We start from the raw sequence: 25907 nt of genomic DNA, 5'->3' as shown, positions 1-25907 counted from the left end.
AGCCGAAACAAAGCAGCTCTTGAGGTTGGAAAATGCAGCTTTGGCTGCACCAGACCACCTGAACGTCATCCTGGTGGAGGCTGAAATTACGAATAAAACTTCTGTAAACAGTGCCGCACCCCAGAAACCTTTGTAGAGCCTAATGGGAATCTGAGTTCGGCCAATCCACCACAACCTTAACCTGTTACCCTCACCAGTGCGTCGGCGCACTGAAGCGTTTTTTTATTTATTTAGTTCAAAGTTACTATCAGATTAAATGTTATACTTTGACAAACTATACATCATTAAAAATATATAAGACTCAAGTTTCAGTATTTGACCACTATTGTATTCTGAGAAACTTATAGTGACAGTTATGTCTTAATTTGTGTCAGGAGTTATGAAATGAAAAAATTTGTTGATCCCTTTAATATGAATTATGAGCGTCAGCTGGTCCATTCATAAAAAAAAACTCCGTGCTGTCGTCATGACAGTGCTTCACAAAACAACGTCCCTCAGGGCTTTTAGCTCAAAAATGTGCAGACTTGGAGAAATATTGATATATTCTCATAGATTCACATCATATTTCTATAGACAGGATAGGAATAATATTTATTGAATTTATACCCAAATGCGTCGATGCAATCATTATGAGCGCTTCTTACTGAGATGTGCTGTGTTTTCAATTCATACCAATAGCCTGAGGGCGCTATATGCACAAAAATACTGCATATATGGAACATGAAGAAGAGCCATAATCATGTGACCTTCAAGGACGTCACTGATAGCAGCTACACACAAGGCCCTGTCCCAAATGGCGCACTTCATGCGGACTTTCGGTCTCGTGGACTTGAATTGCGCGTGCTCGCTGAGTCTACGAGTCCGTAGGCCGTCCCATTCAGCATTTTACCGCTCTGAAGTGTGCTCAGCAGCGCCCCCTTTGAACCCTTGAAGCGGTCTTCCACGAAGCCCGCATAGAAGCAGGCTCCACGCACTTTAACTACCCAGGAATCCTTGCGAAAGGCCAATCAGACAACGGATGGGAGGAGATTTCACTCACGGATAATTGTTGACATGGCTGAGAAGAAAATATTACTGTTTTTATGACCTAAATGTACATTTTACCAGTTGTTACCTACAGTTTATAAACATTATGGTCATCGAGCAGTGGTTGATGTCTCAAACATAATAATAGTGCATTTAATAATACGATCGCATTATGATTCATTAAATAAATAGAACCGAATGGCAGGGCTTTACTGAGTCATATGTAAACATAGTATGAATATTGAAACCTGTAAATTAAAAAAAAAATGTTTAAATTATGTTTTAAAATTGTAATCTTAGTTCAAATGGAACGTTATATATTATTATGTACAACTGTATACATCATTTAAATAAGCATGATTTATCTATTGTCTAATGCCCAGGTGATATGCACAATATCAAAATACAGAACTGTAAAATTAGGCTGTGTAGTGGACATGCAGATAAGACGTTGGAGCGCAAAAATGTGATTTCTCCTGTCCAACAACAACCAGACCGTTATTTCCGGCATGCCGATCGAGTCTGTCCCAAAAATACCTCTCAATGCGCCCTCGTGGACTCGCGCCAAGGGCCCTATAGGTCTGCACTACATGACGTCACCAAAGTGTGGACTCTGAGGAAGTCCACAAGTCCGGAGTGTGCCATTTGGGACAGGGCCAAAGCTCCCAGCTAACACAATTACGTGACTGTTACGAAACTACAACGTAATCTGGTGACCAAACTTTCGTCGTGGCGACGTAACTAGTAACTAGTTACGTCGTCGCAACCGGAAAAGTGAAATTCCTGGATTCGTTGCCACGACGTAACTTTGTAACGTTGCCAGTAAGTAACTGGGACGTCGTGGCAACGTCGTGGATCAACAGTCGTGTGTTGGTAACCAGTTGGTCATTCTAGTTTTTAATGAATAGCCTATGGGCGGACATGCAGTGGTCTAATTTAACTTGTCCTCATTTGCCCAAAACTATTTAGAGACTTTTTCAACGACATATGAAAGATATCCTACAGACTCAGAATTTGGTTAATTCAGTTTATTTAGTATAGAACAGCATGAACAAAGCAAAAACAGTATGCAAAGGTTTTCACCAGAAGCTTGAACATCGAAACGTACTCGGTTACTAACGTAACCTCGGTTCTCTCTAGAAGAGGGAACGAGTACTGCGTAAGATATCTTACGCTAGGGGAAAATCCTTTTCCGCGAGATATTGAAGCCAAAAATTATCCTTAATTTTGTAATAATGCAAAACGCGTTGCAGCAGCAATGCAGACATAGGCGAGACAGCTCGCGCGCCTATTGGCTGCTCTGCGGCAACTGCAGCAGCCTATCGAGCGAGGCCTGGCGTGACGTCAGACCCAATCAGGGCACTTCGCGCCCGCTGCGTCACGTCCCGCCGAAATGGGCGTGGTCTAGGCCTATAAATATCGCTCGCAGGCAGCTATTATCTGGTTTTTCATCATCGAAGCAACCAGAGCGTGTGCATGCACGGCAAGATACGCAGTACTCGTTCCCTCTTCTAGAGAGAACCGAGGTTACGTTAGTAACCGAGTACGTTCTCTTACGAGAGGTCTCTCGTACTGCGTAAGATATCTTACGCTAGGGGACCCAATGTAAAACGCCGTGCATGCTGAGATCTGACACCAAAGACCCAAGGGCGAAAGCCCGGGGTACATATAGTGCACAATCACTCAGTGAAACTCACAGAGAGTCCGGGAAGAAGGAGGGGTGCAGCCTCACTTTTCCACATAAAGTAGCGTCGATGGGACGCGAATTTCATCATACAGACAGGGCGGGGTACGGCCTGAACTGATGGGGAAAAATGTGGGTCTTACACAGTTTGCCCAGCTTTAAACTGTCGAACATTGAGCTGTGCTCAGCAAACGCAGCATTCTGAGCTGAACGCATCAGGTCAGATAATACTGGTAGTTTAGACCGACAGCAGCCTGGCCTGCAGGGCGGGAACCTCTAGGTTATAAAACCTTATAAATGTAGACGGGGAGGCCCAGCCTGCCGCCATACAAATATCTTGCAAGGCAATCCCACTTGACCAGGCCCACGAAGAGGCCATGCCTCTCGTGGAATGCGGTCTGACACCCAAAGGGCACTGCATGCCCTTGGAGGCGTATGCCAGCGCTATAGCATCAACTATCCATCTGGATAGGCTCTGTTTCGACGCGGCTAGTCCCTTAGAACGTCCGCTAAACGAAACAAAGAGCTGTTCCGTCTGTCTGAAAACAGACGAGCGAGACACATAAGCTCGTAATGCCCTGACTGGGCAAAGGAGGCTCGCGTCTCTTTCCTCATCAGGGACCGGTAGGGCTGACAGAGAGATAATCTGCGCCCTAAACGGTGTGTTGAGGGATTTTGGAACATAACCGTGCTTAGGTTTGAGTATAACTTTTGAGTCATTGGGCCCAAACTCCATGCACGCCGCGCTCACAGAGAGCGCGTGCAGATCCCCTATGCGCTTCACTGAAGCGAGAGCCAGCAAAAACACCGTTTTGAAAGACAGGTGTTTCAAATCGATTGACTGTAAAGGCTCAAATGGCGCACCTTTCATGGCTTCCAGAACCGTAGAAAGGTCCCATACGGGGACTGAGGGAGGTCTGGGAGGATTCAGTCTCTTAGCTCCTCTAAGGAAGCGGATGACTAAATCGTTCCTTCCTATTGACTGACCAAGCGTTGTTTCTGAGAACGCTGCTATAGCCGCCACATAAACTTTGAGCGTGGAGGGGGCCCTGCCCCCATCCAACAGCTCTTGTAGGAAGGAAAGCACCTCCGTCACATCACAGTTTGTGGGTGACACACCACGGGCTGTGCACCAGCCCGAAAACACTGACCGTTTCGAAGAATAGAGTCGTCTTGTAGACGGAGCTCTAGCCTGCGTGATCGTGTTTAATACTCCTTTAGGGAGTCCAACATGTACCCGTTGATGGCCCAGACATGAAGGGACCATAGTTCCGGGTGAGGATGCCAGATCGAGCCGCGGGCCTGTGAGAGGAGATCTCTCCTCACTGGTACTGGCCACGGGGCAGTACTTGCTAACTGCATCACGGCTGGGAACCAAGGTTGGTTTTTCCAGAACGGTGCTACCAGCAGTACTGAGCATCCTTCTTCCCTGATCCGTTCTATCACCTGAGGCAGGAGAGAGACGGGGGGAAAAACATAGAGCGGGCGGCGGGGCCACACATGGGCCAGCGCGCTCCTGCTCTTGGAGAAAAAATTCTTGACAGTGAGCGTTTTCTTGAGACGCAAACAGGTCCACTTCCGCTCTGCCGAATTTCTTCCACAGCAGTTGGACTGTCTGTGGGTGTAGAGACCATTCGCCTGCCGGAACATTGTTCCTGGACAGTCTGTCTGGTCCTATATTCATGATCCCTGGCACGTGCGCTGCTCTGAGCGAGCGCAGGTTGCACTGAGCCCATACCAGGAGGCGTTCTGCCAGCCTGTACAGTTTCTCGGATCTGATGCCGCCCTGGCGATTTATGTAGGACACCACAGACATGTTGTCCGAACGGACCAAGACGTGGTGACCTTTTATTTGGGGCCAAAAACGCGTCAGCGCGTTGTCTACTGCCAGCATTTCGAGGCAGTTTATGTGCAGGAGCTTCTCCCGTTCTGACCACTGGCCGAAGAACGGTCTGCCCTCGAGCAGCGCTCCCCATCCCGAGGTGGACGCGTCCGTGGACACCACTTTCACCCTCGAGGAAGTCCCCAGGCTTACACCTGATTGGTACCAGTCGTTCGCTTTCCAGGGTTTCAGAGCTGTAACGCATTTCTGATTGACCCTGAGGCGAAGCAAACCGGGTGCCCACGCTTCGCGTGGGACTCGCGCTTTCAGCCAAAACTGCAGCGGGCGCATGCGGAGCAGACCCAGCTGGAGCACTGACGATGCTGAGGCCATGAGACCTAGCATCTTCTGAAATCTCTTGAGCGGGACAGACGCGCCGCAGCGAAAAGAGTTCGCTGTGCGTCGAATGTCTACCGCGCGCTGTTGTGATAGTCGCGCTATCATGGATAGTGAGTCCAGTTCTGTGCCCAGGAAAGATATTTTCTGACTGGGTGACAGGGAGCTCTTCGCCCAATTGACACTCAGACCCAAATCCTCGAGGTGATCGAGTAAAATGGTCGTGTGTTCTATGAGCACTGCGCGAGATTGCGCTAGAATCAGCCAATCGTCCAAATAGTTCAGCACTCGCATGCCTCTCATTCTGAGGGGTGCGAGCGCCGCATCCATGCACTTCGTAAATGTACGGGGTGCTAGGGACAAACCGAACGGCAGGACTGTGTACTGATATGCCTGATCCTCGAAGGCGAATCTCAAATATCGCCTGTGACGTGACGCTATCTGTATTTGAAAATACGCGTCTTTCAGATCTATTGACACAAACCAATCTCCTTGGCGAATCTGCACAAGGATTTGCCTGGTCGTGAGCATCCTGAACTGTCGCTTCACAAGCACTTTGTTCAGTTGCCTTAGATCTAGTATGGGTCTGGGACCCCCGTCTTTTTTCGGTACCAGGAAGTATCTGCTGTATAGCCCTCCCTCGCTCTGATCTTGAGAGAGAGGTTCTATGGCCCCTTTGCTCAATAGTTTCGTCACTTCGGCTCGAAGTAGATGTGCTACTTCTGTTTTTACCGTGGTCTCGACGCGCGCCACATAGCGGCGAGGGCGTCGGCGAAACTGCAGCGAATAGCCTCTTTCTATAATGTTCAGCACCCACTTCGAAACCCCGGGTAGCTTTGCCCATGCGTCTGCATGGATAGCTAGGGGTCGAATACGAAGCGCGCTCCGCTCGCTCAGCGATGGAGAAGCTTCGGTGTGCTGTAACACAAGCGTGTCGCTCGTGACATTTGAGGCATGGGGCGCGCTGATGACAGCGGGCAGATTGCCCGCGCTCGACTCCTCTGCGGTGGTTAACCGCAAGGGGGAGGGCTGGGCGGTTCCCGTGGGAACTGTCATGTCTATGTGTGGATGTGGGCGCGGGACAGCGGGCACATTTATCACACCGAAAGCATCGTCCGCTTGCGTGAAGCGAGTGCACGTTGGTTTCGTTTTTACAGAAACCGTGAGACATGCATAACGTGGTGTTAGTGGGCACATTCACCATGTTTGAAGCGCAATCGGTCTGAGCCGATTCATGTGCGCGAGCCCTGTGTGACGGGCTGTGCTTGTGTGTAGAGATGGGCACTGGGCAGTGGGCATTCTTCTTACACATAAAGCACCATCGGCCGTGGCCGGGACACCAGAAAAAAATTCACACTTATGGGATTTATCTGGGTAGCCGTAAAAACGGCGTTTGTGTGCAGGCAAGCGGGTGACAGAACCGACTTGTTTACTGCAGGATACACTGGAACAGTCACATTTACTGGAACTGAACGAGCGAGAAGTTGCCATAGAAACAGAGCGTCAACATGCTGGCGTTTATTGCAGGCCTGCGTGCATTACAACAGGCTTGTTCACTGCAATATTGACAGTGTTTGGGTGCAGGCGAGCGGGTTGTAAAACGCGCTCGTTGGCTGCAAAATACACATCTGCAGTCGCCTTTTCAGGGAACTGACAGAGCGAGCATTGACGGCATAATTTTATCTGCCGGTAGACCCGGGGATCGAACGCGGGTCTCTCGCGTGCAAAAACCTGAGAGTCTGCCACTGGGCCACAGGGGGAGACACATTGTAACTCAGTTAGCGCGAGTATTATAAGAGAGCGTCAACGTGCTGGCGTTTGTTTGCAGGCATGCGTGTATTACAACAGGCTTGCTCACTGCAATACAGACATTTCCAGTCGCCCGAACTTCAGAGGGGAATGAGAAATGTACGAGAAAGAGGAGGTCGGTCCGTCCGCGGGGGGACCAGAAAACGCTCTTTTCTCCTTTCGCCAGTGACGCACGGAAACCATAGAAACGGTGTTTGGGTGCAGGCGAGCGGGTTGTGCAACGCGCTCGTTGGCTGCAAAATGCACGTCTGCAGTCGCTTTTCAGGGAACTGACAGAGCGAAGCATTGGCGGCATAATTTTAACTGCCGCTAGACCGGGATTCGAACTCCGGTCTCTCGTGAGAAAAACCAATGATTCCGCCACTGAGCCACAGGGGGGAACGCAAAGGTTTTCGGATGCACGAGCATATAAGAGCGTCACATGCTTTCTTCGGCGTATGCTTGCAGGCGCGCTTGTATTAAAACAGGCTCGCCTGCTGCAATATTGATATTTCCAGTCGCATGATCAGGGAACTGGGAATATGTATGAGAAATTGAAGGTCAGTCCATCCTCGGAGGGACTAAAAAACACATCTTTCTCCTTTCGCCGGTGAGTGACGCATGAATGGGGCGCAGAAGGCAGGGTAGCTTTCTTATAACGTAAAGAAAAACTAACCCCGACCGTCCGCTTCCAGCCTCCCTTGTGAGCGGCGCAGTTTGCGCGGCTTGAACAGAGGGAGAGAGAAAGCTAGCCCCGTGACCGCCCGCTCCTGACATCCTCTGTGAGCGGCGCGGTGTGCGCGGCTCGAACAGAGGGAGAACAGGTATCGTCCCCCAAGCAGGCAAGGCAAGCGGGCGAACCGGCAAGCTTTGCGGGTTGGGGGGGGGGGGGGGGCGGAGGAGCAGTCTCGGAGAAGGATGCCAGGTGAGTCCTCAGAGTCACCATAGGCAGTACCTAACTCGCAGTGAGGGCAGTCGCCATCAGCGAGTGCGAGAGCTGCGTGATCAGGAAAAGGGGCGTCTTGAAAAAGACGCCCAGCTCTTTTAGTGCAATGGGAGTGTGTGTCGCGGCGGCGAGCACACACACATACATAAACACAGTAGCAGAGAAAGGATATAATGCCGGAAAGCGCAGCAGGAAGGCAAGGAAGGCGGCGCGGCCAGCGACTTCAGTGACTCGTCCCGCTGAAGGTGCTCTCTTTCAGACGGCGCGGCTTCTAATCCAGCTCCAGCGATGCGTGTGCTTCGCTTGAAGGATGAAAAATCAGATAATAGCTGCCTGCGAGCGATATTTATAGGCCTAGACCACGCCCATTTCGGGGGGGCCGTGACGCAGCGGGCGCGAAGTGCCCTGATTGGGTCTGACGTCACGCCAGGCCTCGCTCGATAGGCTGCTGCAGTTGCCGCAGAGCAGCCAATAGGCGCGCGAGCTGTCTCGCCTATGTCTGCATTGCTGCTGCAACGCGTTTTGCATTATTACAAAATTAAGGATAATTTTTGGCTTCAATATCTCGCGGAAAAGGATTTTCCCCTAGCGTAAGATATCTTACGCAGTACGAGAGACCTCTCGTAAGAGAACTACTCCTCCACGTCTTCATTTTGGTGGTCCTATAACAAAGCAAGAATAAGAAAGGAAAAGGGAAAAAATAACAGGTGAGTGTTTTCCCATTTAACATTTAAATACAAAGCAATTAGCTCTGAAAAGATAGAATCTGTATAAGCAGACAGTTTTGTTACAGAAGTCAGATCATATGTGCTTTTAAAAAGTGCATATTGTTAAGTTCGTGTGTAATTATTAACAGTTGTATACATCAAATACTTTGATGTATATAAGTAATGAAATTGTTGCTGTTATATTTATATAGTCACAAGAATATTGCAGCGAAAAACGCCTTAACGTTCATGCACGTTAGGGGCACGTTAGGGGCCATCTGTTTCTGCTTTGCTTTTAACTATATAACATTGTAGTGATCTCTTGTCTCTGCTGTTCATACCTGAACACGTTCATTTATATGCGCCGGGGCATGTTTAAGAGTCTCTGCAATTAAACTCTCTATGTCCTTCTCCCCAAGACCAGATTTACATTTCATGGCGGCATCTGGAATTAAACAGAACAACCGTTACAGTAAGTAGCATATTGTACGTTGTTCGTGCTTGCTTTATCAGTGTGTTTATTCATACGTTCAATTGTAGATGTATAATTGGAATAATTAATTGTATTAATTTGACATACTATACAAATCACACTAATTTTACAGAAATGTCAAATGTCTTAAGACATGTAGGCTAGGTAAATTCACAGACTCAAGCATGGCAGCGCGTATTGTTTTCCCTTTCCCTTTTTTTTTTGTCAGAAAATAAAATAAATACAAAATATTTATGGAAGATTTACCTATTTAAAATTGTTTTTAATTATTCAGTTTGGATAAAAATATAGTGTATTATATGCATTTTGCGTAGCGGATACGCATTTTGACTACGATTTTTCACTCTAAACTACGCAAAAACCCGGTGACGCCTAGCTTATGGAAGCTTATGGGTAGCAATATTCAATTTGAAATGTAATATGCAAAATGACAATGCAATATGTAAAATGGCAATGCATTTCTGTATTTCAATTTGAATTTTCCCAGACATTTGTGCAACGTTTGGTGCAAAATGAAAATGAAAATTCAATTATAAAATTTACATTTGCCATTTCATACACTAGTTTTAGTATGTACATTGAATACATATTTTTAACGCTTTATAAGTTGCAAAATTAAAATTAAAATGTATTACAGAAATAATTAGATATGTTTAACATGTTCAAGCAAAAACTGTGGCAAAATTGTAATTTAAATGTTATTTTTTCTTAATTGCATTTATACTCACAGTTAAGACACTTGCGATTGCATTTCCAGTAAGTGTCACGCAATGAATGTAGCAAAATTAAATGTGCAATTTGAAAATGCATTCTGAGCCGATCACGTGCCCGTCCCGCCCTGTCAATCCCGCAGTCCTCAAATCAAGCAACAGCAAAATAAGCGGAGTTCGACCAATCAAAGCGCTGTGCTCATTTCCCAAATAGCAAGCGACGATGATTGACAGATGCGTAGGCCTATCATTAAGAGACTGAACATCGAAAGCAATAAAGAATACCACTCCCGCGGCCCGCCGTCTGACTGATTTAAGAGGACAGCTGTCACGGTCGGTAGGCTACCTCTAACTCCTGAAGGTAAACGGCCTAGTTTAAAGTAAGCAAAGTACCTATTTATGTTACATATTTAGTTTGTATGAAAACTAGAGCGTTATTAGTTACGGATTAAAAAGTAGGCTACCGTTGTCTCAGTGCTGCGCGAGCTCTCTCTCAGAAAACATGGATGCGCGCACACAGAGAGAAAAGATAATTGTAAAATGAAAATTGACGGACTAAGTTTACAATTTGTTCTTGCTTGTGTTTTTTATGTCAAAATGTCAGAAAGCACTTTGTGTTATGCATTCGTTTTTTTAAATTTTAATTTCGTTAAATGACGGACGCTTTACCGTTAATACAGCCCTCATTATTATGTCGGATTCGTCTTATTCGAATTTAGATATTTTTAGAATAAGTGATTCGTTTTGCTATTATTGGGTTATGTGACTCCTGTCTATTCATTGTCAACTGTTTTCTATAAATACGTTTGTATTGGCTAACGTTTATTCAGCTAATGCGTGTTCTGTTTAAAATGTGCATGTTTTCAAATGCATAGACAGCACGTCACAAATAGAAAATAGAAAAAATATTTATTTTTTTATTGTTTTCTACAGGTTTCTTTATTTAGACTAGTTGACTAGTTGACCAGCACACATTATATGTAATGCAATATCCTCATGAATAAAAAATGTTTTTTTAACACATGCCTCGTGTTCAAGAGGCATGTTTGTGCGTGTCTTGCATTCTCAAAATAATGACAAAAATATGTGACTCCACTCAATGGCAGGTCTGTATATATATATATTAGTATACACAGACAGGTAAATAGTCTTGTAAACATATCGAAGTATGACTGAAACATGATCAGAGCTTTCTTTGTTCTGTTTGTTCATTTACATGGGAATTTTGTAGCCTCCACATGTTAACAAACTCTTTTATAAACATGCCTTAAAAAAACAAACATTACTAGTGTGCATCTTGAGACAAAAACAATGGCACTGACATAGGTACTAGAGATGGGGAGTCGACTCCAAAAGAGTCGATTCCTCGACTCTCACTAGCCCTAGTGTCGGAATCGACTCCAGGTCAGGAATCGACTCCCAGTGTCGAGTGTTTTTTTCAAGTTCAACACAGCAACAGTTCATTATAACGAAAAGATTATAATGAATGTAAAGATACGGAAATTAAAATAAAAAGATAAAGAAATGAGAGGGAAAAAAAAGTAATGCCAGGAAAACAAAGAACAATAATGTATAGATAGATAGGCTACCTTATACGCTGAGTTTTGGTTCATTTATGAGACGCGCTTCAGTTCACTCGCCGGCGCCTACGTGTCGTGATTATCTATTTTCTACTATATTTACTTATTTATTAAATCCTGGATGAAACATTGATTAAAATTAAGATACAATTAATACAAAACGAAATTCACTTTAAAAAAAAGGCTTTGTGCTTTCTGTTTGAGGTCTCAGTGAAAGTTTTAAAGTCGCTTTCAGAGCGGTCATGTCCGTAACAGAGAACTGTCACGTCTTTTGTTTTTTCCTCATAAATGGGAACACGAAAAATAAAATAAAATAAATATTTTATGTTCTGTGGAGAGCCAACCCTTCTTCATCCGGTGGGTATTACTTTTGGTTTGCGCAGTGTAATTCACAGAATTAGGTACAAAAAAATATTTTGCTACCTAAAAGTGAAAGATTTTTTGTGTCCCGTAACGCATGTGTAGCCTAGGCTATTTCCCATTAAATATAAAACGCATACTGATATTTTTCAATATGTATTAAATGCATTTTCTGAGAATTTATATTTCAAGTTTTTACTGCAAATGTCCCGTTTACAACGATGGAATTGCCCAATATTAAATAATTTACCCTCAACTAGTTTTGTGGTGTAGTCTACGTATTGTAGGCTATAATGTTAACTTCAAAAAAGGTGTGTGTCGCGATTCTGCCTTCTCACCGCGACACAGGTTCGTAGATCTGAGTGTAGCGATTTCGGATTCATATTGCATATTGTTACAGCCCTAATTATTAGAATATAGACATTAAGAGAATAAATTGTTATGCAAGTACTTTTACTTTTAATACTTAAAGTACATTTAAAATCAGGTAGGCTACTTTTTACTTAAGTAGGGTTTTCATTGTGGTACTTCTACTTTTACTAAAGTAAATATGTCTCTGGTTATTTGTACTTTTACTTAAGTACTGAGATTCAGTACTTCCTCCACCACTGGTAATAATATAACTAATATTTTTCAATGTTAAACAAAAAAAGTTAAAAAATAAAGTTAAACATGCTTAAGTTAAAGTTCATAGCTTCACTACATTAAAATTATATAAAATAATATACAAAATAAATAGATAAATACACTGTCTAAAACAAGTCTGCTTTTACAAGTTTAATGATTAATACTAACATATTGCACACTTAAATATGATTTGAAGAAGCTGCGATGTGAAAAGGAGGGGGATTTATAAGGTTTAGTTGATTAAACATTTTAGTATAGGAAACATTTGTATCCTCGCTCTTGACTCCTCAGGAAGCCTCCTCGTTCCTCGCCCCCCTCCCGGTGGAATTAAAGAATTTAGATGTCCTACATGAGAGCGGAGCTCGATCGGTTTCAGGGTCGTAGGACATACGAGCGAGAAACGAGGAAGCATATTGAGACGCACCTTCTGAATCCTGACCCTATTTTAATTCAAAGTAAATGGAGTCGAGGAGTCGATTCCACCGACTCCAAAATTAGGAGTCGGGAGTCGGAGTCGACTCCAAAAAAACCGGAACCGAACACCCCTAATAGGTACTATACGGTTATCCGGACTGCACCTGATAGACCTACCCCAACCCCGCCCCTAAACCTACCCGTCACTGGGGTTACGACCAACCAAGAGCGGTTGTGGTCACATGTGGTCAGGTGTGGTCCGGATAACCATATAGTACCCTGACATATTGTAAGATAATGCCAGTGCAAGTTGCTTTCAGTTAACACAGCTCAAACATGCATTTTAGTCTGGGAATAGACTTAAGCCTCATCTGTGAAAAGAAAACGGAAGGTTATTTATTATTTTGGTGTCACATTTGTTACTTATACCACATTAATCTCTGTTGTTCATAAACTGAACATTGACTCACGTGTGATAACTTTGCACACTGATGTTTTTATCAAAGGCAGCTTCTTCCGCTTCCCATGCAGACTGTAGTGGCTCCACACATTGTTTGTTGCCACTGCCCGCATGATCCTCCTTACACACTCTCCTGGATTGTTCCCACCAATAAGGCTGAGATGGTGTGTCTGGAAGAGAATTGTTTTTTGGCATGCAGGTAACCAAAAGTAATAGTGTACTCATTATGTCGTAAAATGTCATAGCAGTTTCGTTATATGAAACCTATTTAGCCATTTGTAAAATTTCATTCTAAATTGCCTAACCCTATAAATGATATTCGGCATTGATATTGATATAAAATCTGCAAAGAGAAGGTCTAATATTGTAACATTTTATGTTTGTCCTCTGAATTAAGTTGCCACCCACCAACTTCTTCCGGAATTCAGAGTCTTTAAGGTGGTTCTCAATGTCCTCCAGTACTTGGTAGCCTTGTTGTCCGCCTAAATGAATTATAAATAAACATAAAAAACTAATAGGCTATTTGCAGTATATTAAATAGTTTTTGACCTAATTATTTTGCACTGAAATGAGTCTGACACTCGAGTCTGTCGGCTCTGACAGCGTTGCATCACGTGCACCTGCGCAATATCATTGCTTATGATTTCCGAAAATAGTACTATGTTGTCAACTAGTGATATCATCACAAGAACTGTTGAGGAATTTGCAACATAATTTAGACAATTATTTTTGTCATATGTTATAATAAGTTATAACTGTCAGACACTGTCATTTCACCGTGCATGTCCTCGCACCGAGCGAGGCTGAACATGAGCTCAGCTTCGCAGCTGAGACACGAATAGACTATTAACTTAAAGCTTTTACTCTTAATAAACACAAAAGGCACGTCCACTTTAATAAAAAAAGAATATTTATTAAACAAACCAGATCAAGAGCAGAAACGAAATAAAGTGCATAACTGAAAAATAAAGCAGCTAGGCTCAAAACTAACACAACCAACAGCACAGCGCAATTGCGCATTAGGCTCCAAATAAAAAATAAAAAAGTTAGGTTATCACACTAAAACATTGAAATACGCTAATTCTGATATGTTCATATAGCCTACTCAAAACAGACAGGGCAAGCTAACGCAGACAAGTGAGCTTACCACTTTTAGTCATGTTTGTCGTCGAGCTGTGGAAAACTGTTGCTTGCAAACTTTACATTCGACCTTTTTCCTGTTATCAATTTTAACAAAATGCTGCCACACTGTCGATTTCTTTGTTGTTGACATGTTAGAAGAGGACTGACTATTAAACGCTCTCACGATTAAATAAATAATATTCAGCATCAAACCTTCTGTTATCGCTCTCTCTTGGGTTGGGCTAATCCAAAAAAGGTGAAAACAAGGGGGGTGTTCTGAAGACAGACTGTTACAGTGAAACAAGGGTACTCTGAAAACACCCCCATTAGCAGTTAGTGCTTTCCACCTGATGAAATGAGCGCGCCTCAGCGCGGCAAAACTGATGAAATAAACGCGGCCAAACTGATGAAATGAATGCGGCAAAAAATCGACCAATCAGAATTTTGGTCGAACCAGAACGTATCGACCAATTAATCGACTAATCGACTAGGACAGTACAGCCCTACATTTTTGATCACATTTAAATACATTTGGTCTTGTTGTATCTCTTACCTTTTAGACCTTTTGACATAGGAGCCTCTCTGGAAGCCTTGGTCCATGATTGTCTCTCCACTGAAAAGGTAACATCACAATTTTCTGTTATACAAGTATGTAAACTTTCAATAGCAGGTACTTGAATGAACTGAAAACAATGCCCTTAATCTGTGTGTAACAAGTTATGTGTGCATTACATTGAACTTGCTTGTCTCATATGTTGTATATTAATATCTTGAAACACATAGAACAATCTGTTGGTTGCTCAAGTTGCTCTAAACGGATTCTTTACAAATTTCTCTATACATTTATTTACCATTTGTATCTATAGCTGCCATTGAGGACGATCTGGGAGGCTCTTCAACATCTGCAAGCAAGATGAATGCACAGTTGTTAAGCCTAAGTAGAAGGTCACATATTAAGATAAGTGATTCAAATTCTACCTTCAGGTAAATCATGCGATGGGGAAACTGACGTGTCACATGTGGGATGGTGGGGAGATTCTGTGAAGACTTTAGATATATCAGTTTTCAGGGTAGATTACTACAGTGCAGAATTATTAGGCACGTTGATTTTCTGATCATATTTTATTCCCAGGAACATTTTGCCAATTCCAAACCATATTAATCTTAATAAATTATATTAATTTTGTATTTAATCATTTATAAGTGATCTATAATTGTTCTTGAAGGCTGGAAATGAAAAACGCCTTTAATTCAGGTGTGCAGAATTATTAGGCATGTTTTCTTTTACAGATAAAATAAGCCAAAAAAGAGATTTAACTCAGACTTAAAAGTAAAAAATGATTAAATACCCATAAGAAGAATGCAATACTAGAGATTGCAGTTAAGGCATGACCATTGGACAGTGAAATGCTCATTGGGTCAGCAGGGTCAGATAAAAACAGGTGGAGAAGAAAAGACACATGTTAACTGCAAAAGAATTAGGAATTAAGGTGAAGAATTAAGTGTGAAACCATCAGGAACCCTTTACTCTCCAGCGCCACCATTTTCCAGAACTGCAACCTACCTGGAGTCTCCAGAAGAGTAAGGTGTCAGGGTCTCAGAGACTTAGATTAGGTAAAGAATCAATTTGTAAAGAAAAAATGACCCCCACTTAATAAGTAAAATACATGAAGACTGTTTTTTATAGGCTTTATAGACAGACAGATTGAGAGTGACTCTTGAATTAATAGTAGTTATTACCTTTGATGTGGTTTGGAATTGGTAAAATGTGCATGGAAAAAAAATATGATTAGAAAATCAACGTGCCTAATAATTCTGCACGCACTGTAGTGCTTGCATACAGTTAAGGGTGTGCGATTTGTTTTGTTTAATGGCGCTTTTCCACTACACAGTACCAGCTCTCCTTGGCTCGACTCGACTCGACTCGCCTTTGTTTGGTTTTCCACTGTGTACAAGTTGTACACTTACCTGCTTCCAGGTACTTTTTTTCGTACCACCGAGGTTCTGAGCGAGCTGAGGCGATACTAAAATGTGACGTGAAAACACGGCAGACTGCTGATTGGTCAGAGAGAATCGTCAGTATTCACTGCGTCATCATTGCACGCGCCAGACGGAGTCTCCTGAATAAAAAAACGGCAAAAACAAAAACATCCAAAACAAGCATACACTTCATTTCCTCCATTGTCCTGTGTGTGTGGGTAGCGGGTGTGTGTCGTGTAGAAGAAGTCACGGCAGTTTCCTGCGGTGTCGCTATGACGACCAGGTACTATTGTGGAGGTACTATCTGCAATGGAAAACGGAGCGAAAACCGAGCCGAGCTGAGACGAGACTTTTAATGGAAAAGCACCATAATTGTTGATTTTAGCCATATGCGAGCTTGGTTGTATTTCAAAAAGCAAGGTGAACCCAAAGGATATATTTGCATTCTCATGCCGGCAAAACATTTAGATGCATTTCATTAAAAAATGTAACACTTTTATAAATTCATGTGATTTCCATTGTTTCTACAGTTGCAAACTAACCGCACAGAATATGAAAAGCTTTGGGAGGTACTAGAGAAAAAAAGAAAAGAAAAAAACCTCTAAAATACTGTCTAATTAACAAACAAATCCTAGATAACGAGAATTGTCTATCGCACACCCCTAAAGTATATTTCCTTTCAATATTGTACTTTATTTGCTGTGGTATGGAAAATTACTTTGTTGCAGTTTGGGTGGAATTGGAAGTTTAGCTGCTTCTGCTGTTAAAACATTAAAAAGTAAAAATAAATCAGTAAATTAAATTTAACATTGGCCATTTTTTGCAAGTCAATATTCTGATCATATATTACTGATCATATATTACTTAATTCTTATGTTATAAAAATATTATACCTTTGTCTGGCCTTTTTCTTTCAGTTGTTGCCTTGAGGCGAGCAAAGGGTTCATCTAAATTGTATTCAAAATGTGAATTACTTTAATGCTGAAGGCTTTAATGCTGAAGGCTTTAATGCTTTAATTACATTGTTTAGTCATTTACTCATTTGTAAGTTACAGATGTACCTTGACGTTTTCTCTTTGTGGTTGGTGTCCAGTGATCTCTTCCCCACTCATCTTAAAAAAAAGGTATACTTCATTTACTTATTGAAATTAATGTAAAATCGGTTTCATTTTTAGACATTTCTGGGCTTGTAATGTTCTCATACCATCGCTGCTGTCTTCAAATCTGCAGGGTTTTTTTGTTGGCCTCTTAAAGCAATTGTCATTATCACTTTCGACAGAGGAATTGTTTTCAGCATTTTTACTCCGTTTTACTGCCTTCTCAAAATCACCTAGGGATTAAACGTTAATGAAATTTGGAAATCAAAATATCATAATTTATTCAATTATAATATAAAAATATCCAGCCATATATTGAACTTTACCAGTTCTGGAAAAAACACGTATTTTTCGTGTGATCCAGTTTTCCTCATCAGGGAGTTCTTCTTTTTTTGCCCGTTTTGTCTGATTGGTCGGGGGCCAATAACTATATTGTTGCTGAAATTTGTACAGAAAATCAGAAGCTAACTTTTAACTTATTGGGTAAATTGAAACTTGCAAGATTATATTATTGATGTGGGTTGGACTTGTGAAAGGTTATACCCCATCTTCTTCATAGGTCCAACACTCTGCTACAATTCCAACAGATGATTCGTCTGTAAATTCCACAATATAGTACATGCTAAGGAAAACAAAAGCAATGTTATTTTATTGAGAATGTAATTTATTCCACATTTCTCCTAGAATATTTATGTACATTTAGAATACAGGGCTCCAGACTAACGTTTTGCACCTCCGTCCTGGAACCGTCCTGAAAAACAATTTGAACCGTCCTAAAGTGAATGTCAACCGTCCCAAAATAAACATGTTGTTTCTGTACTTTGTTATTATCATCTATAGTTGTTAGTTGCTAGTCACTAATAAAAACACCATTAAAATGTTTGATATATATTATAATATTTATTTAGCTCCATTCAAAGTAGTTATCTGTAAACAGGTAAAAATCAGATTTAATAAAAAATTAAATTTCACAAATTTTTGTGGTAACGTGACCAGAAATATTTAAGACCTAGCGAATCTGAATTTAAGACATTTTAATACTTTTTAAGGACCCACGGCCACCCTGATTACAGTACAAATGTGCGCATCTACCACAAACGCAGGACATCAGTTCTGACTGGATCGCTTCCCAAATCGTCACTATCTAACATTTTTGTCTAGTTTTAATTAGTTGACGAAAATGTTAATACATTTTCATCATTCAAAACTAGTTTTTATTTAGTTATCGTCTCGTTTTCGGCTGTGAAAATAAGCCATGTGATAGATGTACCGCGAAAGAAGTCTCCGGGTGAGTAGTCGGCCAGTGATAGTAACTATAGTAACAGCATGAGAAGACGCGCTCAGTTGTAGTCAGCGCTTGGTCGGTTAATTTTGGCATTTTCTAAGTAAGTGAACACGCACAAAAAATGTCTTTCTTCCTTTAGGCGTCCTGGATAATATTTCTGTTCGTCCTAAACAGGACGTCGATAGGACGCCGTTAGTCTCGAGCCCTGAGAATATATAAAATATCTCACATTAAACAGTCACAAATTCACTGTTGATGCAAGATGGCCATGAATGTTACAGTGTCTCCATGATTGATTCTGATTGCTCTCTTTTCCACTTGTTTTCTGCGGATCCATCTCATTGATGTTTGTTTTTTGTCGTACTTGTAGACTCCCACAAGAAAAGAGTGGCATGGCTCAGTGAACAGTGGTACAGGATTATGATAAATCCTGCAAAGGACTTTTCCATCCTTCTCCATTTCATCAGTAATCTCACAGCCATTCTCATGCAGCAAGAATGCTTTGTCCCTGGCACTCGCTGTTTCTCGCTCTTTGGGTTTTTTAAGAGGAGATGACTGCCTTTCCTCTATTCTCTTGGCGATCTGACTCAAAGGGTGTTTTCCACTTCGTACCATCCTCTTCATTGTATACAGGTATGATTCGAATTTGAATGCACTGCAGTTGTCAAGCCCATGAAATTGCAAAGCATCATCAGTGATGTGGAGCATAGAGTGGACATTGTACACAATAAACTCCTGACCATAGATCTCTCGTCCTCTGCAGACAAAGAAATGCAGCAGGTTTCTTGCATACTCTGAATGCCTCTGGACAAGTGTTGGTGACACTAACAAGGACATGGCAACGCTGAAAGTCAGAAAATGTTGATACATGTCATCACCAAGGATTCCTTTCAGCACCAGCTTGCCTGTGTAAAGCATGAATTGGCGAAATTCTGTAGCCTTCCACCTCTCCACCTCATCAAGACTTCGAGGCATGCGACTAAACATCGATGGAATGTCACTTCTGAGTTGAAGAAGCCTAGTCGTGACCATTTGCTTTTGATTGTTGGAAAGCCTTACTCCTCTCGCACCACTTGTCCAACTGTGCAGCAACTTTTTCATTACCCCCAGGCATGACTGATGCATATAATCAATGGGGAAGCTTTTGATCATATCATTGGAAAGCTGGACCAGTGGTGTGATGCTTTTGTGATGCTGGGGCTGAACCTGGCTTCTGAATGAGGCGTCTGTTCTTAGAGTGAGGTTTTCAGTGTCCTGAAAGGTGACTCTGTCGAACCATTCACCCTTTTGGTCACATTTATCGCAGCCATAATATCCAGAGCACAGCTTTGTGCCACGGACAAAAGCTTTTGCTGGAGCATCGCAGACAATGCAGAGAACATTTATGCTGTGTTTTTTACCTTTGCATTGAATGCCACTAGACAGGAGGTCTTTGAGGTCTGCTACAACATCATCTAAAAAATGCAGATCATTTGGCTTTTTGTTTCCACAAGTTAATGTTGTAGGGAAAACAACAATGGGATTGAGGTGGATCGCACAGAGGACAGGCCACATGACTTTCACTGAACTCTTAAATAATGGTAGGCCATCAACATTGAAAGACAAATGAATGGTGTCATGGTCTTGCAGCTCTTCAACAGGGTACTTCTCCAGGTAGTCCAGTAACTTTTGATGTAGGGGATAGTGTAAATATTCCGTTCCAGATGTTTGGATGGTTGCTACATGCCTAGGTGTTTTCAGCAGAGTAGGGGCAGTGGATGGAAGATCTGTGTGGCCATGTTGCTGAAGGACCTTTAACAAATGGTCAACAGCATTGCTCTTCACTTGAAACTGGGATGCCCAGGTTGCCAGATCTGTTGCAAGTGATAATTTGTCTTCCTGGTCAGTTGTGTCATTTTGCTCCAGGTCCATGGCTTCCACAAAGTCATCCACCCAGTCGCTTTCTTCCGATGTGAATGATGCTCCAGTGGACAGGTGGTCCTCCATAGAACTTGAGGCATCATCAGAGTCAGTCTGACACTCTGGGACTTGCTCGCTGACTTCTGTTATACTGTTTTCTATTTTTTTTAAAACACGTTTGGCTGCTCTCCAAGATCTCAGATATTCCCTTGATCTTTCCCTCTTTTCCTCACTCATTGTGTATTATGTCTAAAATAATAAGATAATACTTCCATGTAATCCAAAAGCTGAATTGTATTCCTCACAATAAATATGTTACGGTGTGTTTTACTTACCTCAGTCAGTCGGTTTAATTAAAAGCTATGAAAAAATCTGACTGCAGAGGCTGGGGAAAAAAAGCACTATTAGTTATTTTTTGCTCTGTGTTTTGGTATAGGAAAATATTTCTAAAGTAGTTTGTGTCGACATTATCACCATTCACTTGCATTCATTAAGTAATGACAATTTTTTTTATCAGTTCAGTTTTGCACTTGCTCGTGTTTCCCTAATGCAGCTGTTGGAGTTTGTTTTTTCATCTCGAAAATCTGTGTGTTGGCTGTGAAGATTTGTGTCTTGATGTTAATAACCGTTATTCCGTTAAGTGGCGATATGTACCAACAGTGTTTCATCCACCATTAAAGTACTGAAGAAGATCTCGGGAACGCTCAACCAGTGACATGACATGTTTAATTGACGTTAATATTTTAATGTATGACAATGCTGCAACAGAATGCATTCAGTTTTCATTAATCATCGACTAATCAGAAATGCAGGAGTTTTACGCATTTCAATCAATAGCAAAATTCCATAACATTTAATAATCCTTACATATTTTTACTTAAGGACTATTCAATACACTTTGATGGAATTTTACTATCCGTAAATCTTAAAGGCTTAAAAAGTTTGTGTAGATTGATCACTTACAGAAATCAAACTTTTAAATACTAAGAAGGTATCTGACAGGCATTCAAAACATATACTTACAAAGCCAAAGTCGCTCTGTGCTAGGGCTCTTAAAAGAGCCTTTGGGTTATAGTTTGCTGCTGTTGACACACAAGGAAAGGGGAGAGAAATTAGAAACATGTCTGAACATGAGCAAGAATTCAAATGCATGCAATTTCGGCAATGATTTTTGGACTAATCAGGATGACTGCTAGATTTATCACTTACAATAATCAGACGGCAATTGATACTGAAAAAGAGGTGAAGAGAATAATTATTTTCATGGTATAAAATCTAAAAGTTAATAAAGGCTATTGATTTATTAATAGCATCTAAAAATGCTTGAGAAGAATGCAGTAATGCGTCTGATGAGACTTTACAACCCACTAACAAATACGAAACCATATTAAGTCAGTAAAATTTTCATTCTTGAAAATACTACTACTACTAACTATTAATTATTAATACTATTAACAGTAACTAATAAAATATAATAATAATTATTATTATTGTCATCATTTTTATGAATAGTATTAATAATACTAATAATAACTTTTATTATATTTCATTTATTATTTTCTGAGTTTAATTATTATTAATAGTAGTAGTAGTGACACTCAACAATGACATTTTGGACTTTGATCTACTATACAATCGGAATGTGTGCTGCTCTTAAGTTTATTTATTGCATCTGCACTGCCACTTTAATTTTCCTTAATGTAGTTCTGCGTCACTCTACAACGACTTTTTAGTCACTGCTCAATAATCATATTAGTACCTCAGGACTACTTATGAATACTATAACTCTTTAATGCTGTCTATCTTTTTTGTATCTGTTACTGCCACTGTTTGTAATGCTCTGTCCGTATTTCATTATAGAACTGCTCTCATCTTTACAAGACACGTCTCTTGCTCTCTTTAGGTGTACGCGCTCACGCTCACGCGCTCGCAGCCAAGCCTGTGGGACAACGCGCTTTCATTACAAAGTAAAGATAGTATTATTAATAATTGTATAATGTATTTATTTTAAAGTAACGATAACATAACAAACATGACTGGTGAAACGAAAAAGTTTATTTCAATCTGAGCGGATGGATTTTCTCTATTATCCCAAATGACGTCACACAGACTTTTAACGGTATTTATTTGTGTGGTGAAGGAAAAAAAACGGAAAACCATTGTTTATGTGAAAAGCAGTGCTACATTTACTGTAAAAGACATGTCATGTGCAGTTAATCAATTTTATGACAATTTTAAATGTTTATATGTTCATTAGGTGAAAGCGGCAGTTATTTATAGTTATTTATACCTGCGTAGGCCTATAATATAGTATCCTATAATTAGATTTTATTATTTGCTTTCTTCAAAGTTTTAAGTGTCATTTACCTTTGTAGTGGGCTCGTATGTTTTAAAAGTAATGTATCTAAATCGGTTAAGTAAAAAGTACTTTACCTCAGAAAAGCTGGTAAGTTAGTAGATGTCCACTCGTAATGAAAACTGGGCTCTGCGCGCGGTGGTCACAATACCCTGCTTATATACCCTTGCTGGCAGGTTTCGCGGGCATGGCACGCGAAGAATGTGAAGAATGTGAATTGTGACAGAAGATTATATATAATTTATTTTTAAATGTACATTTATATAATAATAAGTTAATATATATATAAACTTTATAATATTAATTAATTTGGTTAGATTTATGAAATTAATTAACTATTAAAATTAATCAGTTGTACTGTCAGTTCCAGTAACTGGAAGGGATGGGAAATATACCATAGACACTGATAATATACATAACATAATACATACTATTCAACAACCCATAGGTGGCGATGCGAGTCGCCAATAAGCATTGATGCTGAAAGAGAAGAACCAACACTGCTAGCTTGCGACGCCAGTCTGTCGATTACTCGACGCGTTGCTGCATTCGGCTTTCTTGATGTGCAAATGATTGAGAGGTAAGTATTATGATAAGGAAATAATATGTGGAAATGTATGGTCTGACTTCGAAGAACCTAACGATTCTGGATCATCTCAAATCGTCAACAGTAAAATCTTGATAACTAATCCTCTGGGGCGTCAGACTGGGGGTAAAACCAGTACTGATTACCAGGGCCCCAAGGGGAGAGAGGGCTCCTGAAAAGTCTGGAATATATTTTATTTTATCTGGACATTTTCATCTCCTAATTAAATGTAATAATGAATGACAGATGAAATGTAAAGTTAGTGTATTGGCTGAATAACTAAAACTTTTCAAATTTTTCTAACATTTTGTTTATGTTAGTTAGTTGAGCATCTGATGGAGTGCAAACTTCTGCTGTAGAAATGTCTTTCTCAAAGAAAGCCAAATCAGGCCTCCAAAAAAGAAAGTAAAGACAGGAGAAGCAAAGAAAACAAAATGAGGGGAAACAATTGGTAAATGATTTATTTTCAAAGAAAGGCACAAACTAGAACAAGAAATCTAGTGCTAAACTGCTTGACCCTGATCGTTAGTCCTAAAAAAAGAGCAGAACATACACTTTCAGATGATAATTTGGTTATACATGTAATCTGAGGTAAAGGCTAAATTAATAAACTGTACACTGACAATGCTGTTTACTGACAATGCTGTTTGTATACAACACACCATTATAATAGCATAATTTGAAACAGGTTTAATTTTAAATGAAAAGGCTATAATATCTAAAATTAGCAATATTAGGCTAATCAGTGTTATAGATAATTTGGTAGCTAAATGTATGTCAACATTATATTTATGTCAGATTTAGTAGAAGCAGATCTTAACATTGTGAAACACATGGCCCTCGGTTTCAGAAACATGGGGAGTGGAGTAGCAACAGACCCTTCATCCTCCTCTTTAGACAATATAGTTCAAAATTAAAGCAAACCATGTTTAGCCATTTTGACTAAAAGGTGTTAAGTAACACTAACATCGTAGTGTATTTTATTATGTTAGGTTAAAATTAGGATAAGAGGTTAATATCAAATGTATCCTTCATGTAGAGAAAGATGATAGGGAAGATGTGATTGAGGATGATGGTGGAAGTGAAGAGAGCAGGGAGCATGAATGTTGCATGGGGGCCCATCAGGACTGCCAATGCATAGGGCCCGGGATCTTGAGCCCCTGTCTAATTTAATCCACATTTGAAGAACAGGCCCCTGTTTTTTTACCTGTAGATGATGATGATGATGATGATGATTATTACCATTATTAATTTAATCTGTCATTATTAATCTGCCACAGGAGCTGCTGATCCAGTTCTACTCAGCCGTCATTGAGTCTGTTTTAAGCACTTCCATCACTGTCTGGTTTGGTTCAGCTACCAAATCGGACATCAGGAGACTACAACGGACAGTCCGGACTGCAGAGAGGATTATTGGTGCCCCCTTGCCAACCCTCCAGGACCTGTACTCTTCCAGAGTGAGGAAGAGAGCAGGTAAAATCATCACAGACTCCACTCACCCTGGACACCCCCTGTTTGAACTGTTACCGTCAGGACGGCGACACAGATCACTGGCCACAAGAACATCCAGGCACAGGAACTGTTTGACTTTGTAGTACACATGCTGAACAAATTCTTGAAACTGCAAATGATAAACCCATATAAAATGTACTCTTTATTACAAGTGGCAAAAAAATATTTGAAGCAACAGTGTAACCAAAATGGAAATTCGTTCATTATTTACTTTACTTAAAGGGATAGTTCACTTTGAAATTAATTTTTGGTATGTTTTAGCTTACCTCAAGTGCATCCAAGATGTAGGTGTCTTTTTTTTCCGCAGTAGTTTCAATTTTGATATTTTTAGGTCAAACCGTTCTTGTCTGTCAGTCAAATAATGCAGGTCTATGGTCATTATCTCAAAGAGCATGCACAGAGTCCAAATTAAAACAATTCCCCATCGTCCAAATTAAACAATTCCCCATCGTAAGTACACATTGATGGCCTAAGACACGAAACGAGCGGTTTGTGTGAGAAAACGAACAGTATTTATATCGTTGTTACCTCTTGAACTCAGCTGCGTCCAAGTGATCTGAGGGCGCGGGCGGGTATAGATATATACACTAGATATCGCCTTGGCTACGGTTTCGTTCCAATGAACTGCAGTCGCCAAGGCAAAAGAAATTTTATTTCAAAGTTAACTATCCCTTTAATGTCACCCCAAACACGACTCTTTGTTTCATGGAACACAACATCCAGCTGTGAGAAGATCAACAAAGCCCTTAACACCACAGTAGAGTAAAAGTTGTAACAATTTATCAGTTAATTATTTTTTAGTTTTTTCATCTTAATTGCTTGTAATATCTAAATAGTAGCCAAGTGAAAACATTACAGTGTTTCCAATATGCTTCTAATTTATTAAATCCCTTTACTGTTGAAGCTGCTCTCATAATTTTAAATGGACAAACTCTGTCCCTGACTGCCTTTCACAGAGTCGGAGAATCTTATTTTTGTTGATTTGCTGTTAAATGTTTTTTTCTCACTCTTGTGTGCATGAAGCTGGAACTAATCATCTTCACACTCTGGCTCCAAA

At 40.9% G+C, this 25907-nt stretch overlaps 3 long non-coding RNA genes across 4 annotated transcripts; 2 read left to right on the top strand and 1 right to left on the bottom strand.

Moving 5' to 3' along the window:
* Positions 1–785: 785 nt before the first annotated feature.
* LOC309477446 lies at positions 786–9682 on the bottom strand. Its single transcript, XR_014198637.1, has 4 exons — positions 9591–9682; positions 8711–8814; positions 8299–8324; positions 786–2133 (listed from the first exon to the last, which is right to left on the bottom strand). It is a non-coding gene; the product is annotated as an uncharacterized lncRNA (long non-coding RNA).
* Positions 9683–9805: 123 nt separating this feature from the next.
* LOC309477445 lies at positions 9806–13477 on the top strand. 2 transcript variants are annotated; one of them, XR_014198635.1, is made up of 3 exons: positions 9806–9933; positions 13060–13212; positions 13411–13477. It is a non-coding gene; the product is annotated as an uncharacterized lncRNA (long non-coding RNA). The 2 variants fall into 2 exon arrangements; XR_014198636.1 differs by having other exon boundaries at positions 9823–9952.
* A 1191-nt stretch (positions 13478–14668) lies between these two features.
* LOC309477442 lies at positions 14669–24857 on the top strand. The gene is made up of 4 exons (XR_014198632.1): positions 14669–14756; positions 15002–17239; positions 23201–23332; positions 24619–24857. It is a non-coding gene; the product is annotated as an uncharacterized lncRNA (long non-coding RNA).
* The last annotated feature ends 1050 nt before the right edge of the window (positions 24858–25907 follow it).

Source organism: Leuciscus leuciscus, assembly GCF_965113295.1.
Source record: "Leuciscus leuciscus genome assembly, chromosome: 16".
Taxonomy (NCBI): Eukaryota; Metazoa; Chordata; class Actinopteri; order Cypriniformes; family Leuciscidae; genus Leuciscus; species Leuciscus leuciscus.
Note: the sequence above shows the minus strand (reverse complement) of the source record. Positions and strands in the feature narration are given on the sequence as shown.